The sequence below is a fragment of the Aquarana catesbeiana genome, linkage group LG08, assembly GCF_042186555.1.
Source record: "Aquarana catesbeiana isolate 2022-GZ linkage group LG08, ASM4218655v1, whole genome shotgun sequence".
NCBI lineage: Eukaryota > Metazoa > Chordata > Amphibia > Anura > Ranidae > Aquarana > Aquarana catesbeiana.
The window spans coordinates 223890546-223907868 of record NC_133331.1 but is presented as its reverse complement, the minus strand read 5'-3'; positions in this window follow the sequence as shown (position 1 = coordinate 223907868).

The following is a 17323-nucleotide window of genomic DNA, read 5'->3' as shown; positions in this document are numbered from 1 at the left end:
TAAAATGCAATCAGAAACAGTTGTTTTCCTTGCCTTACTGGTGTTGGAGTATAACAATTACTGTCGTCTGGTATTGAAAGAGTGGGCCAGGGATCAGCTCCTGGAGTGTATCCGTCTGGCCCATTCTCTGGTTGATCAGGGTAGATTACTGTTTAAAAACGTTCAGCCCCTGATACAGGTGTGTGCTGAGCTAGCCTTATCTAGCAGTCCAAAAGGAAGTGACGATTTTTCTTCCCCCTTCAGTAGTGATCAGGTGGAGTCTCTGGTATGGCTGTTGGAGGATGATGCTGTATACTTTCTGGAGCATTATTCAGCTTGTCCTAAACAGGTGCTAGTGGATTGTATAGATTGGGTGCAGTTCCTGGTTAGACAGGCAGTATGTGAACCCACGTTTGTTCAACCTGTACTACAGGCATGGTCAAACTTATTATTTCCAGCCTCGGTCAGCTCTTCACAACCCGGACCTGCTATTAGACACCTGCCTGCCCAAGAGTCTTTTTCCCCTTCACCCATGGCAACCTCCATTTCAGCCCAATATACCCTGCTTCCAACCAAATATCAATACCCTGTCTCTACCCGCTGCACTTATCCTGCCTTTAACCCACCTGCCTCTTCTCTGCTACCCACAACTTCCTCACAAGAACTTCCTCTGGCCACTGTTCCCTCTTCCTTGCCATATCCCAGACCTTCTCTTCAGTATGCCCCACCTCCTACCTACAGTCCTGCAGTCACCTACAGATCTCCAGCAGTTAAACCAAAGAAGAAACGGAAGTTCTTTCCAACCCACACGATCCTGCCAGTAACCCAACCTGCCTCCACACCAACCAACCTGCTCCAGTCTGCTTGCATGCCAGCTGAACCTGATAACCTATCTAATTCTGCCAAATCTCTGCCTGCTATCCAGCCAGTGTCCCAGCCTGATGTGTTCCTGTCCGCTGCCCAGCCTGATGTGTTCCTGTCCGCTGCCCAGCTTGATGTATTCCTGTCTGCTGCCCAGCCTGATGTGTTACCATCTGCTGCCCAGCCTGATGTGTTCCTGTCTGCTACCCAGCCTGATGTGTTACCATCTGCTGCCCAGCCTGATGTGTTACCATCTACTGCCCAGCCTGATGTGTTCCTGTCTGCTGCCCAGCCTGATGTGCCACCGTCTGCTGCCCAGCCTGATGTGCCAGTGTCTGCTACTCAGCCTGTTGTACCAATGCCTGTGCCCGCTGTCCAGTTTGAGGTCCCAGTGCCTGCTGCTCAGCCTGACATCCCAGTGTCCATGTTCCAGTCTGACGCTCCAGTGACTACTGCCCAGTCCGATGTACCTGTTGTTCAGCCTGTTGTGCCGGTACCTGCTGCTCTGCCTGATGTGCCAGCGCCTGTGTCTGCTGCCCAGTCTGAAGTTCCAGTACCTGCTGCCTGGTCTGATGTCTCGGTACCCGCTTTCCAGTCTGATGTGCCCGCTTCCCAGCCTGATGTGCCCGCTTCCCAGCCTGATGTGCCCACCATCCAGCCTGATGTCTCGGTGCTTGCTTTCCAGCCTGGGGTCTCTTTGCCTGCCTTTCAGCCTGATGTCTTGAAATTAGTATCTCAGCCTGAAGTTTCGGTGCCCGTGTCTCAGCCTGAAGTTTCAGTGCCCTTGTCTCAGCCTGAAGTTTCGGTGCCCGTGTCTCAGCCTGAAGTTTTGTTGCCCGTGTCTCAGCCTGAAGTTTCGGTGCCTGTGTCTCAGCCGGCTGAACCGGTGCCCGTTACCCAGTTTGTTGAACCAGTGCCCGTTACCCAGTCTGTTGAACCAGAGCCCGTTACCCTGTCTGCTGAACCGGTGCCCGTTATCCAGTCTGCTAAATCGGAGTCCATTACTCGGCCTGTTAAGCCAGTACCCATTATTTGGCTTGCCGGACCAGTGCCGGTGTCCAGTTCGCTGAGCCGGGGCCCGTTACCCAGCCCACTGGGCCGGGGCCTGTTACCCAGCTTGCTGAGCCGGTGCCTGTGATCCAGCCTGCCCTTACGGTGCTCGCTTTTCAGCCTAATGTTCCAGAGCCTGCTGCCCAGCTCGACGATCCGGAGCCTGCTGCCCAGCTCGACGACCCGGAGCCTGCTGTCCAGCTCGACGACCCGGAGCCTGCTGTCTGCTCTGATGTGCCCGCTGTCTGCTCTGATGTGCCCGCTGTCTGCCCTGATGTGCCTGATGCCCAGCCTGAAGTGCCCGTTGCCCAGCCTGACGTACCCCCATCTGTTGTTCTGCTTGATGCCATAGACTATGGACAATTACAACCAGTTGGAGCGTCCGGAGGCCGCTCCTTTTAGGGGGGTACCGTCAGGAAATGTTCCATCCGCTGGTAATATTTGTCATTTGGCATGCAGTACTGAGGTCCACCAGCAGGTGTCTCCTGGCAGTTTGGAAGTGTCAGGAGAGCTTTTCCCTGCTGATGTTATGTCATCTTTGGACCACAGTACTGGCGTCCACCAGCGGATGGATCCTGGCAGTATGGAGCAGACAGTACCTCCTACAATCAGGTGTCACTTGAGGCCAATCACATGCCTATAAATACCCGGCAAGCAATCACATGTTTGCCTTGGTTTCTTCCTTGTGCCCTGACCTGCTAGCTTGTGATCTGATCCTGATTCTGAACCTGTTCCTGTACCCTGAACCTGTGACCCGTGTATCTGATCCTGTCTCCCTGTCCCGATCCCTATCCTGCCCCACCTGTTACCTTGCATCCCTGCCTGCAGTCTGATCCATCCATCCTCTCCCTGTCCTGTGTTCCTGACCCCATCTGCTGATCTCCCTGTGTATGACCTTGGCCTGGCTTACGTTTATGTCTCCGGAACATCCCCTGTCCATCTTCTGATCTGCTGTTTATGATCCTGGTATTTGCAATTTATTGTACTTATCTGTCTGTTGTTATTTGTGGGTCTCTCTCTGTTGGTTGGTTATTGCACTGTATCATATTGGAGGTGGTTGTACTATATTATTCACTTACTTTAATAAATTATTATATTTTCACTTATATACGTTTTGGTGTCCTCTGTCGCAGATCACACGGTTCTGGTCACACCTGTTCATGACAAGGCCTCTCTCACTTGCCTAGTAGTCAGTACGTAGCACGAACAAAAGTCTCTGCCACAGACTTGTTTGGGATAAACCCGTAAGATCCTCTGCCACAGGATGTATTGGTTTTGTGGTGAATGTCAGTCACAGTGCTTGAACCTTTAAGCCAAACCCGGCAACATTATGCTGTAAAGTTGCTTTAGGATACGTCCTCCAACCAAGTCACCAGGCCCCTTTCCAGACCAGCACTCTGCATGATCCTTCCATGACGGGTCCTCCTCTGGGATCTTCTCGGTTGTCCAGCTTCTTCACTCTGGATAGACAGCTCAGGACCATTCCTCGGCTGCTGTGGAAGGCCCCAGACAGGCTTATGGGCCCACCCATGCGCCACAGCGGCGCAGGCCTCCGGAACGGAGGACCACGAGATAGCCCTCTAATGCATACCTATCGGCCAGGAGGGCCAGCAGGTGGCTGTAAAATGAACCCCAAAACATGGCATCTCTCCCATATATACCCTCTCCCAGAATGCAACTTGGAGGACCACCTCCACCGAGTTGTCTCCAAAACGGAGAGCATCCATACGCTTTGACACCTTGCCTTTCTAACACTAGCTGATAGTAACAACGACACCCACCGGCCCAGTATGGAAACACATGCAACGTCAGCCAAGCTGGAACAGATGCAAATCTAACTTCACCTAACGAGCAATTTGCTAAATTTACCTATCAGATGGTAGATCGCAAATCTACCAGCGCTATATATATATAGTCCAGTGTATATATGTATGTATATATATATATATATATAATATATATATATATATATATATATATATATATATATATATATATATATACTCTGCATTTAGTGTAGCCTATATACAGTGCATTCGGTGGTGTACTGTTTCTAATACACTTCAGGTGGTGTACACAGTATATAATACAGTGTAGTGTAGTGTTACAAAAAAAACATCATGTCCAGAAGGCCACCAAGGAGAGGCAGATGCTCACAGACCACTAAAAGAGGGCAAGCAGCCCAGATGAGTTGGTGGAGTGGATAACAAAGCAGTCCTCATCCTCCTCATACTCTGTCACCCAGGCTCAGAGTAGTTTGCCTTCCAACGCAGCTGCTAAAGTGGCCTATTCCACTGGCTCCTTGTCTACAGTCACTCCTTCCATAACCCCACCATCATGCACGGAGGAGTCCCCAGAATTATTCAACCACAGTGTCAGTTATATGCTGCTGGAGGATGCACAGTGATTTGAAGGCTTTGATGTTGGTTCCCAGGTTGAGGAAGGGAGTAATGTGAGTCTAGAGAGAGGGGGTGCCACAGAAGGACAAGAAACTGGCAGTCATGTTCCCCCATCTGCAGCATACTGTCAAGTTTGCTCCAGTGATGAGGAGGGAGGGGATGACGAGGTCACAGACTGTACTTGGGTGCCTGAGAGAAGAGAGGTGGAGTGAGGAAGAGGAGGAGGCACAACTCCAACGAGGCAGGATGTCCTCCAGGGGGCAGCTTAAGGGCAGCCACCATATTGCATCACACCACAGAGCTCCGCAGATGCAGGGCGTTGTTGACTTCCCACTGACCTTTAAAAGTTCCTTGGTGTGGGTCTTTTTGACTCCTGTGCAGCAGATCTCACTTTTGCTGTTTGCAACCTATGTCTGAAGCGGATCAAGCGTGGCCAGAATAGTAGTCACTTGGGCACCACATGACCAGACATATGACGACCTGCCATGCAGGCTGTTGGCAACAGCACTTGAAAGACCCACATCAAAGAAAAAGGCGGACTTCTCCTTGCTCCTCATCTGTCATCTCCAACCCTACTATACCTCCAGTCCTCTCAAAAACCTGCACTGAGAGGAATAAGGGTATAGCAATAGGTGTCACACGTACTTTCAGCCAATCTGCTAGCAGTACTCCACCAATTGATTTCAGCAGGCAAATTTCCCTACCCCAGTTGGTGAACTGTAAAAAGAAATTAAGTCCTAGCCATCCACATGCTCAGTGTCTAAATGCTAGCTTGGCCAATTTGCTAGCACTGCAACTGCTGCCTTTTCAGCTGGTAGACTCTGCCCATTTTCGTGAATTTGTGGAATGTGCTGTACCACAGTGGCAGGTTGCAAAATGGCATTTCTTTTCACATAAGACCATTCCAGCTCTCTACCAGCATGTGAAAGGGAATATTTTGGCCTCACTGGACAGGGCGGTCAGCAGTAAGGTTCATATTACCGCTGACTCATGGTCCAGCACGTATGGGTGGGAATGTTACCTTTCCTTCACGGCGCACTGAGTAACTCTGCTGGCAGCAGGGAAGGATGCAGTACAGGGGTCAATGTTGGAGCTTGTTCCACCATCATGCCACCAAAAAGCTGGGGATGATTCTGCCACAACATCTGTATTCTCCCCTCCCTCCTCTGCTTTTTCGTCTATGGCCTCTTCTGCGGAATTGTCCTCTGAACCAGCAGTGCTCCCTAAGCGCTCAAGGGGCTATGCAAGCAGTCAGAGGTGGTTGATGCCATGCCAGCTTCAGCCAGGAATGGTTGTATGCAACACAATGGCACCAAATGTCTCTTTGCCCTCCAACAGGGACACTTGACCCATGTTCCATGTTTGGCACATATCCTGAATTTGGTGGCGCAGAATTACCCTGGCTTACAAGATTTCCTGAGGCGCACCAGAAAAGTCTGTGGTCATTTCAGCTGGTCATACAATGCCAGTGCTCGGCTGGCTGACATTCAAAGGGAGTGTAACATGCCCACCAACCGCCTCATTTTGACATGCCCGCCAGGTGGAATTCAACGTTGGCAATGCTGCAGCAGCTGAAAACACATAGCAGAGGGCCATCAATGAATACCTGTGCGAGTATGGCACCAGGACAGAGTGAGGGGAGCTTGGCTTCTTTACACCATGCCAGTGGCTACTGATCAAGAATCCATGCACTGTCCTGTCACCATTTGAGGAGGCCACAAGGATGGTGAGCAGCGACAATGCATGCATCAGTGACATTGTCCCTCTAGTCTTCCTGCTGGAGCACACGCTTCATGGAATCATGAACAGGGCACTTGAGGCAGAAAAGCAGGAGGAAGAGGAGGACTTCCTTTCCTCTCAAGGCCCCCTTTATCCAGATAGCATTCCTGAGGGGCTGCCAAACACACAGGAAGAAGAGGAGGAGGAGGATTGTGTCAGCATGGATGTAGAGGATAACACGCAGCAGTCTTCAAGGGATGGTTTTCAGTCCTCAGAAACCCAGGGAGTTGTATGTGGCTGGGAGGAGGTAGTTATGGATAATGTGATCCTTAGTGACCCAGAGGACTCAGAACCAAATGCCTCTGCAAACTTATGTGGCATGGCCTCTCTGATTCTGCAAAGCCTGCGAAAGGACCCTAGGATTCGTGGTATCAAGGAGAGGGATCATTACTGGCTGGCAACCCTTCTTGATCCACATTACATGGGTGAAGCTGTAGAACTCACCCTGCCTTTGCAGAGGGAGCAGAGGATGAAACATCTTCAGGAGTCCTTGAAGAAAAGTTTGTGTAACGCATTTCCAGACCCTGGGAGGTTACCATTTCCTGGTGCTGGACAACGTGTTTCTGAGGCTTCTTTAGGTCAGAGGAAGAGCGGTGGAAAAGGTGGCCGGCTGAACAATGCCTTTAAACAATTATTCAGTTCTCAGCGTCAAGTAGACACGTGCATGCGTTTTCATCCGAATGCATTTTCGTCCGAATTTTGGGTATTTTCGTTAACGTTTTAACAAACAATAATGAACGTGCAGAATCTGAAAACCGAAAGATCCAACATAAGCAAATGCTTTATTTTAGTTTTCGTTGCAACAACAGTTCGATATAAATAGGAGAATCGGCATGACACTGACAATAGCGATCTGTGTCCATCGAACCTGTGATCAATTGTGCCTAACCTTAGCTCTATTAGTCCAAGATTATTCTACATAGAGAGAAAAGTTTCGACATAGAGAGAAAAGATTCGACATTATGGAGACAATAGCAAAAAAGGTTGAATGTGCATAACCTAACTCTATTAGTCCAAGATTATTCGGCATAGAGAGAAAATATTCGACATGAAGATTCGACGGTCAAATGCTCTGCCCATTGGCTATAGAAGAATTCTAATGTTGGTTGACTAGTAATAATAACTAATAAATATAATTATTACTAGTGTCATACAACATTAGAATTCTACTATAGTTTGTAGGCGAAACATTCGACTGGAAATGTACAATTGCTCCGTCGAATCTTCATAGAACATTCGACAGACACCATAAGTCTTCAATGACAGATTCGACCTTAATTATTTCGGATTTCCGGATGAATGCATTTTTTAACAAAATGAAATAAATAAAAATTTCGGGAGTAACTAAATAAATGTATTTTTCGGACTAAAACGAAATTCCGAAACAAAATATTTCAGTGTGCACATGTCTAGTGTCAAGGTCTGATAGGTTCAAGCAACCATCGCCAGCGTCTACATTATATGGTGCAGGAATATCGAGGGGCAAGTGCAGAATTAGAGACCTTTCCAACAGAGCATCCACTGGGTTACTGGGCCTTGAGGATGGACCACTGTCCAGAACTTGCTCAATATGCAATCGAGCTACTGGCCTGTCCTGCATCCAGTGTGCTTTCTGAATGCACATTCAGTGCTGCTGGAGAGTTTGTAACGGATCAAAGAATGCACCTGTCCACAGACTCCGTTGATAGGCTCACATTTATAAAAATGAATCAGTCCTGGATCCGTAGCTTTCAAGCACCTGATGTGGATGTAACTGATTGAATTTGCTATGGATCTGGGATCCCTTGAAGACTGCCTATGTTGACTATCCTATTCCTCCTCTATCATGATGATGCTGGCTTCCAACAATATTTTTGGTTTAGGGCACCACCCCCACCAACCAAGGCCCAATTTTTCTGCCCCTGTTTAAAAGGGGCATGTAATTACAATTTTTTAAACAATATTTAACACCAGGGTTCGTTCTTGCGCCCAACAAGCTTAACTGTGAGGGGTTACAGTGTTGTGGCAACATCAAAACCAAAGGCCCAATTTTTCTGCCCCTGTTTAAGAGGGGCATGTAATTACAATTTTTGAAATAATATTTAACAGCAGGGCCCGTTCCTGCGACCAACAAGAGTAACTGTGAGGGGTTACAGTGTTGTGGCACCATCAAAACCAAAGGCCCAATGTTTCTGCCCCTGTTTAAGAGGGGCATGTAATTACAATTTTTTATATAATATTTAACAGCAAGGACCATTCCTGTGCCCAACAAGAGTAACTGTGAGGGGTTACAGTGTTGTCGCACCACCACCACCTCCCAAGGCCAAATTTTTTCTTCCCCTGTTTAGCAGGGGCATGTAATTACAATTTTTGATATAATATTTAACAGCAGGGCCTGTTCCTGTGCCAAACAAGAGTAACAGTGATGGGTTACAGTGTTGTGGCACCCCCACCCAAGGCCAAATTTTTCTGCCCCTGTTTAACAGGGTATGTAATTACAATTTTTAAAATAATATTTAACACCAGGGCCCGTTCCTGCGCCCAACAAGAGTAACTGTGAAGGGTACAGTGTTGTGGCACCATCAAAACCAAAGGCCCAATTTTTCTGCCCCTGTTTGACAGGAGCATGTAATTACAATTTTTGAAATAATATTTGACAGCAGGGCCCGTTCCTGCGTCCAGCAAGAGTAACTGTGAGAGGTTACAGTGTTCTGGCACCACCAACACCTAAGGCCCAATTTTTCTGCAGAGTATATAGTTCAGTCCATATAGTATATATACAGCAGTTCAGAGTATATAGTGCCTGGGGGGCCTTGGGGACCCCCACGCCATTTTTTTTTAAATATTGCAGCGGGGTTCCCCAATATCCATACCAGACCTGAAGGGCCTGGTATGGATTTTGGGGGGGGACCCCAATGCCATTTTTTTAAATGATTTTTTATGGATATTGCCAGGATGTGGCAATACATTACAGCCACAAGCAATTTTAAATGACATTTTCTCCTTTAGAAATGTCATTTTGCTGTGGGACTGTTATGAACATGGGAAAGATGTGCTACTTTACAGGCAGACTAAGGGGAGCCCCCAGGCACAATATTTAAAGGAATATTTAATTTGTATTGTTTCACTTTAAGCATTAATAAAATCACTGCTCCTGAAAAAACAGCTGCTTTTAAAACTTTTTTTTGCATCAATACATGTCCCCTGGGGCAGTAACCGGGTCCCCATACACTTTTTATGGCAATAACTTGTATATAAGCCTTTAAAATGAGCACTTTTGATGCTTCATGTTCGCGTGCCGCAGACTTTATTAGTGTTAGTGCGTTCGCACAAATTTTTTGCCTGTTGGCATGTGCTGCTGCGAACTGAACCGGGGGTGTTCGGCTCATCCCTATATATCTCCCAGACCTCATACATAAGGACCAGGTAGGGTTTGTTCCATGTAGGCAAATGTCCGATGGCACCCTCCGTTTCCTCAAACGAATTCAATGGGCTGAGCATCACTGAACGTCTCTGCTGATTTCTCTAGACGCAGAGAAGGCATTCGATAGAGTCCACTGGCATTGCCTAGAAGTAGTTCTTCAAAAGTTTGGCCTTTCTGGTAAAATCCTAAAAGCCATCGTCCCACTTCCCTATCACCAACGGGACACAACAGGGGTGCCCCTTGTCTCCACCCATATTCGCCATGGTAATCAAACCCTTAGCTGCAGCCATTCGGTCCCACCCCTCTATATCAGAACTAACGGTGGAAAACACCACTCATAAAATAGGCCTCTATGCGGACGACATCATATAACTCACAAACCCACTCGACCCACTTCCTCATCTACTACATACACTAGACAACTTTAGTCGAGAATCTCTCTACAAACAAAATCATTCAAAGTCCTGCATGCTGGGTATATATCTACACTCAGAGCTCAAATCCCAGATCCCCTGCCCTGCTCCATTCTCCTGGGCACATATTCCCTCACATACCTAAGCATCCAACTAGTCACACCATCCACCAATAAACTTCATATCAATTTAGACATGCTTACCAAGAAATTACAAACCATCACTGATGCCCTACGCACTGTCCAAACATCTTGGGCAAGTATGATTGCGCTCACTAAATTGTTTCTCCTCCCGCACGTCCTCTACCTCTTCAGGATCCTCCCTGTTTCGATCCTTCCTACCCGTTTAACTAAAATTTAAATCTTCAATTCCTTCATCTGGGACTCCGAGAGACCACGCTTAAAACAAATTATCCTCTACCTCCCTACCTCCCACTCCGGAATGGGTGCACCGGACATAAAATCCTACTACAGAGCTACTCTTCTGGAACAAACCAAAGCATGGTGGAATGCCACCTCAACTCCACTGTGGAAACAGATTGAACACACAGTCGCTCAACAAGACTTAAAACGTCTCAGCACCTCGTGGATCTGCCCTTGTTCTCAGCACTATCCTCTGGATACTTTAAATGCCACTCTGAGAGTCTGGTGCTCTACTCTGCAAAGCACTAAGGTTCTGTCACTCTGAACCTTGTCTTATCTACCCCTACATTCTCTGTGCCTCATTACCCCAGATCTGCCCCTCACCCTGTGGACTGACAAAGGGATATGGAGACTCATATACCCCTCAAGGGTTCGCATCTTTACAACACCTTATCTAAACATGTCACATGCCTTGTAAGGACTTCTACATCTACCTACGGATTTGCTACACTTTAGGAGCTATAACCTGGTCCCAACTTCCCATTACCCAAGACCTGCTACGCTACTACAACTCTAAGGACACTAAACTAAAGGGCATGTCTCTAATATACAGATCTTTGGTCAACCCCAAGCCGGACGAAAAAAGTGCAGCTATGAAATATTGGGAACGTACTCTGCAAATCCAAATCTCCTCCCAAAAGTGGCACTCAGCCCTTTGAAAACCACCTCAGCTCTCTAAGAACGTTTCACACTGGGAATTTACAATGAAAATATACCTGGGATGGTATTACACCCCTAACAAACTTGCCAAAATACACCACACCTTATCACCTAAATGCTGATGTCTATGCAACACAGATGGCACCCCTAAACATATATGGTGGGACTGCTCAGCCATTCTACCCCTTTGGGCACAAGTAAGCGCTCTTATTGACAATCTAACCAGCACCAGGATTATCGTGACTCCCCAACTGGCTCTGTTTGGTATTGGGCTTACTAAGTGGCCTTCATTAATGCAGGCTGTACTCATGCATGCTCTCATAGCAACAAAGCTTTTTATTGCACAAAATTGGAACTCCTAACTCCCTCCCTCTCTCCAGGATGTGATCAACACCCTCAATGACCACTGCAAAATAGAAGGACTCTTTGCCAGGGCTCACCTGGTTACCCCTCAATTCCACAATTCCATAGATTATGGCATCTTTGGCTTCAGGACCCCATATGCATCCCTCCCAGCTTACTCAAACTAGTATCAAGTTCAACCCCCCATCTAAATCTAAGCCTACCCAGACTTCCGTCATTTTTCTCATAGCACCCTATTCATTAATATGTACTTATGTATACATCTCCCTCATCTGTACATTTACACTGCTGGACTTAGAACCTTATGTTACTGTATTTGCTGTTGCATTACCCATTTGATTGGGTTTTTTATTTTTTTATTTTTTATTTTATTTTTTTTCTCTTATTTACTCTTTTATGATACTTTACTGGTAACCTGACTTACCTTGCCAATGTTACTCATTTGCTATCGTACCTTGTACATTTAACTTTGTTACTGGACATGTCGATCATTATCTCTGTACCATAAAAAATCCTTTAATAAAAAGTTAAATGGAAAAAAAAAATAAAAAGTATAGCATAAATTCTCTTTTTTTCAGTGAAGAGCAGTGTGAGGCAATCCACCTCCTTGTTCCATGCTGCTGCCAAAAAAACTTAATAAAGTTTGTTTAAAAAAATGTGCACAATGGGGTTTATTTACTATAGCACCTAGTCTGCAAATGGATGAACAAATGGTCGCAAGTGACTCAAATCTATTGAAAATGACTAAATCTAGTCGGAAAACGTATTCACTGTAGCACGCGGGGAAAACATAGTCACAAAATCAAATTCACTATAAGTCACATAAATCAGTGACCAACTAAATCAGTATTCATGAAATTGCACACATAAATAATGTTTAGAGCTTAAAGCGGGGTTCCACCCAAATTTTGAACATTATCTCTATGCATTCTCTTCCTTGCCTAGATGCTGACATGCTGTGTAAAAATCGCCGTAATTACCTTTTTTTTTCTAATCTTCTTAGCACTTCCTGGTTTTCCTCCCATGGGAGTAGGCGTTTCTAGCCTCTCCCAGACCTCCCACAGTCCCCTGGGAGCTAGTCTCAGGCTTCCCAGCATGCATTGTGCAACAGCGTCATCACAACATCTCGGTGAATGTTGGGAGCACAGCATTCACCGCATCCAGGAAATACATGCTTGTGGGCTTCAAATGCCCACAATGAAGATGGAAACCGCCTTCAGTGAATTTTATAAGTTATTCTTTACAACGAAATCGGACACAGGCGGACTTATTACACAGAACATGTGAGTAGATAATCATGAGAAGAAAAGTTTGTGAATGAACTCCAAAAAAAAAAAAACGATAAATAGGTGGACCCCCGCTTTAATCTCATAGTTTAAATGGTTCCTAAACATGTGGTATATTGTTTGGAGATGGCCTGCTTTTACATTTCTTGAAATATTGTGAAAGCAGAAATATGCTTGAAAGTGTGAGAAGAGATAAATTCACCCTGTTTTTAGAACTCTGTACTGACACAACTGAGCATGCCCAGACTGAAAACTATAGTCACAATCCTACTCTCATTTGGTTTTAGCCCCCTGCTGTAGTAAATTCCGAAATGTGGAAATGCCAAACAAGCGTTCACTACTGGGAATTTGTGAGAGCTAGCAAAAAGCTGGAGAGTGCAAAATCAGGCTCACTTCTGCATAGAAACCAATCAGCTTCCAGGTTTTATTGCCAAAGCTTAATTGAACAAGCTGAGGTTAGAAGCTGATTGGCTACCATGAACAGCTGTACCAGATTCTGAGTACACCAGTTTTAGTAAATCTACCCATATGTGCTATTTATATATAAATGCAAGTGTCAACCATTGATTTTCATTGTGTAACTGTTACTTCCACAAAAACATAAATTTTAACCGTTTGTCGACTAGCGCACACCGATTTACGTTGGCAGAATGGCACTGTTGGGCAAAAGGGTGTACAGGTGTGTCCCCTTTAAGAAGCTGTGCTGCGGGCACGCATGTGCAGCCGCTGTCTCCGTGACCGCGGGTCCTGTGGACTCGATGTCCGCTGGGTGCCCTCGATCATGTCATGGAGAGGTAGAATAGGGAGATGCTTTTGTAAACAAAGCATTTCCCCATTCTGCCTAGAGACAGGACAGAGATCACTGCTCTCTGTCATCGAGAGCAGTGATCGATGTCATGTGAGGTGTATCCCCCCCCCCACAGTTAGAATCACTCTCTAGGACACACTTAACCCCTTCACCACCCTCTAGTGGTTAACCCCTTCACTGCCAGTGTCATTTACACAGTAATCAATACAATACAAAAGTGTCTGATCTGTCGCAGTTCTGATAAAAATTGCAGATCACTGCCATTACTAATAAAAAAAAATAATAATAAAAATGCTATAAATATATTCCCTATTTTGTAGACGCTATCAATTTTGCGCAACCCAATCAATATACGCTTATTGCAATTTTTTTTACCAAAAATATGTAGAAAAATACATATCAGCCTAAACTGAAGAAAAAATATTTTTTTATATATTTTTGGGGGATATTTATTATAGCAAAAAGTAAAAAATATGGCTTTTTTTTCAAAATTGTCGCTCTTTGTTTGTTTATAGCGCAAAAAATAAAAACCACAGAGGTGATCAAATACCACCAAAAGAAAGCTCTATTTGTGGGAAAAAAAGGACGTCAATTTTGTTGGGTACAACGCCGCACGACCGCGCAATTGTCAGTTAAAGCGACGCAGTGCCGAATCGCAAAAAGTGCTCTGGTCAGGAAGGGGGTACATCCTTCCGGGACTGAAATGCTTGATTTTGAGATGAACTCTTTAATTCCTAAAATTAATTGTCCTTGCTGGGTTTTTATGTTGCTTCTTATTCATTATTTTTTTTTACAATGCTAGTAATGTGTAATTTTTTCCTGTTTTTGGAACAGATATTATTGTCTCTCTCTCTCTACATATATCTATATGTGGATAGATAGATAGACAGACAGACAGACAGACACAGTATATATAAATATTTTTTTTCTTTCCTTTTTATTGGTTGAGCTAGATGGACTTTTCTCAAGCAGACTATGTAACTACGGTATATATATCAGGGGTCTTAAAAAATATCATATCATATAGGGGACTTTTTTCCCTGTGTAATATAAACAAAGTTTTAGTGAAATAAAAAAAAGTGAAAAAATAAAGTTAAACCCAAGCATTTAACCCCCCAAAATTTTTTAGCCCACCCGGCCCCCACATACCTGCACACATAAACATAAATGCATAAGCATAAACATAAATGCACTTTTTGAGGGTGCCTATGTAGGAAACACTGGCTGTGCTACACAGCCTACATACTGCGGCGTGCATGATTTTTTAAATGTGTTAAAAAAACTGCAAAAATAGCCCTGTCAGTGACAGGGTTAAATGACTAATAGAGAGACGTCTGAGAAAGAAGGGCATCACACTAAACAAGAAATGCATGTAACATCAGCTGCTTATGTCTCAGGGTGAACACTGCATTTTTGTTTTTATAGAAACTACCTCTACTTATGCATCTTTTCATCAGATGTTTAGCATGATTTACCAGGTTGTTCACATTTACTTTTTTAGTTTGTGACTGACAATGCATCCTAATATATACAGTAGATTCCAGGCTTTAAAGCACAACTTTTACAGTAAAGCATTTTGATTTTAGAGACTAGACAGGCAGCTATGTAACACAGCTAACTGCTGAATGCAATACCTTAAAACAAGGCTAGACCCAGTGCTGGAACACAGACTACAATTCTATGACTATGTTAGTATAAAAAAGAGGGATTTCTTGTTTAGTGCCTGTTTGCTATGATCACAATAATATTTCAGTACCATATGCTAAAATAAGCTGCATAGAATAAGTGGCTAGAGGCAAATTGAACAGAATTGCTCATATAAAACATTGTCTTCACCTTAGAGGAATTTTACAATTTTTATTTTTTTTTTATTAATTTGAAATTGTGCATGTCTGCAGGAGCGAAATAACTATGTCATAAAATGTGCTGTGAAATGCACTCATAAACATTAGAAAAAATGCAATGATGTGAAGTAGAAAGCTCACATTTACATTTAAACACATACTAAGTACACAGTAATATACAATATAAAGTGATATGATGAGCTTCCTATATAATTATTTCTCTTTAGAATGTCATGTCATATCATGTTACTACCATTATGTGGGCCTCCTGGATGGGTCAGTGCTGAGGGCTCCAGGAAAAGAAGGAGGTGTACAAAACATACCATAGGTTTGATATCATAATTATTGTACCGGTATCTAAATTTAGTATCAGAAATAAAAAATGATCTAGGGAATATATAAAAATATATATATACACACACACACTGCATATGGCTTTTTTTTCAGCCGGAATGGCACTGGCCCTGGCTTTCTGATTACTACTGTCACTTCTGAACACAAGATCCCAGCTTCTGTTTTTAGAAGTGACAGCGCTCCTGTCCTGGCCACTGCACTGAACCCTCCTTGGGCGCAGCTGATTTTATGTACAGGGAGGCACCAGCGGCATTACTAATGCTGGCCATCCAGGCATAGCCCTGCTAAGATTGTCAGCACCTCTCACCACCGCCTTCCCTATCACACTAGAGCCAAGGAAAGTTCCACTAGGCTCCTCCTCGGCTCTGATGTATATTATGACAGATCATGATCATGTTGCATCAAGCCATGCTGTATCTACGGTCTGCATTGTCAGATGGGAGAAGGGGTTTGAGGAGCAGAAAAAAAAGCATTAATGTGGCAATTGTACAGGAAGGGAAGAGAATTTATACCGAAAGGGGTGATGGAGGGATTTATTCTACAAGGAGAAAGACAATCCCATCAAGGGTGAGGATATGGGGGAGGAACTCTGAACTCTGTACATACTGTAGCACCCTCCTGTACACCAACGGGTTCCTGCGGTCTGTACAAGGCACACTCTGGACCTCTGCACAATGTATGTAGCACACCTGGTATTTAATGCCCCATTAAGACCCTCCCACACCCATTTGCTGTGTTTTAAAATATTAAAACAGAAATAAAAATAAGCATAAAAGTAAAATTAAAACATTCTTTCAAGCTTTGCCTTTCATTTTATGGAAAAATTACACAGACATTCTTATTGGTTGCTATTGACAGCAACTAAACTTTTGTGCTTGTTTTCTTTTCTTTGTCTATATATTCGTTTTCAATAATCATTTGTACATCAAAAATCAGTGCCACTCACAGTTCTCCAGATATTTTACATAGCTGAGGGTGGTGGCATTTATGTGGGCTTATTGGGGACTCGGAGTGGTTAGAGTGATACTCATTCATTGTATGATAAAAGGACTGCAGACTTGCTACGTAGTTCCAGGGAAAACAAGTTCTAAATAGGGTTGTCACTCTCCAATTGTATAGTGCAGCATGGGTGCGGATAAACCTGCATCCAATTCGCATAAGTGTGAACCCAGCCTGAATGATACAGCTCATTAAAAATCCTAATGGGAGCACAGTGGTATTGTTAGCTGACTGGTTTCAATCCCTGCACACTATTTGGAGTTAGACTCCCCAATGCTGGCCCCATTGACTTCTATTACAACAACAAATGCCATTCAAAAATGAGCAAGGATCAGATGAGTAGATAAAAAGGAGAATATTGGGAGAAAAACAGATCAAATCTGTCCCTCAACACTGACTGGGATTTTTAAGGATGCATATTTCTGTCATGAGGCAAGCACAACCACAAAGGATAGTTCAAAAAATATAATTTATTACAAAATATACAGTTTAAAACAGTCTTAGACATAGAACAATTGACCAAGATAATACTCATTTTCAAAAAAGCTTGAACAGATGCTTGTGTGTATTGGGTAGCCGACGCATTTCGCAATCTAGATTATTGCTTCTTCGGGGCTGTTCGCCATGCATTTGCATAGTCCAAGTTACAAAGAAATATAACATTAGTATCAAAAGTATACACAATAATTTTGTAGAAATACAA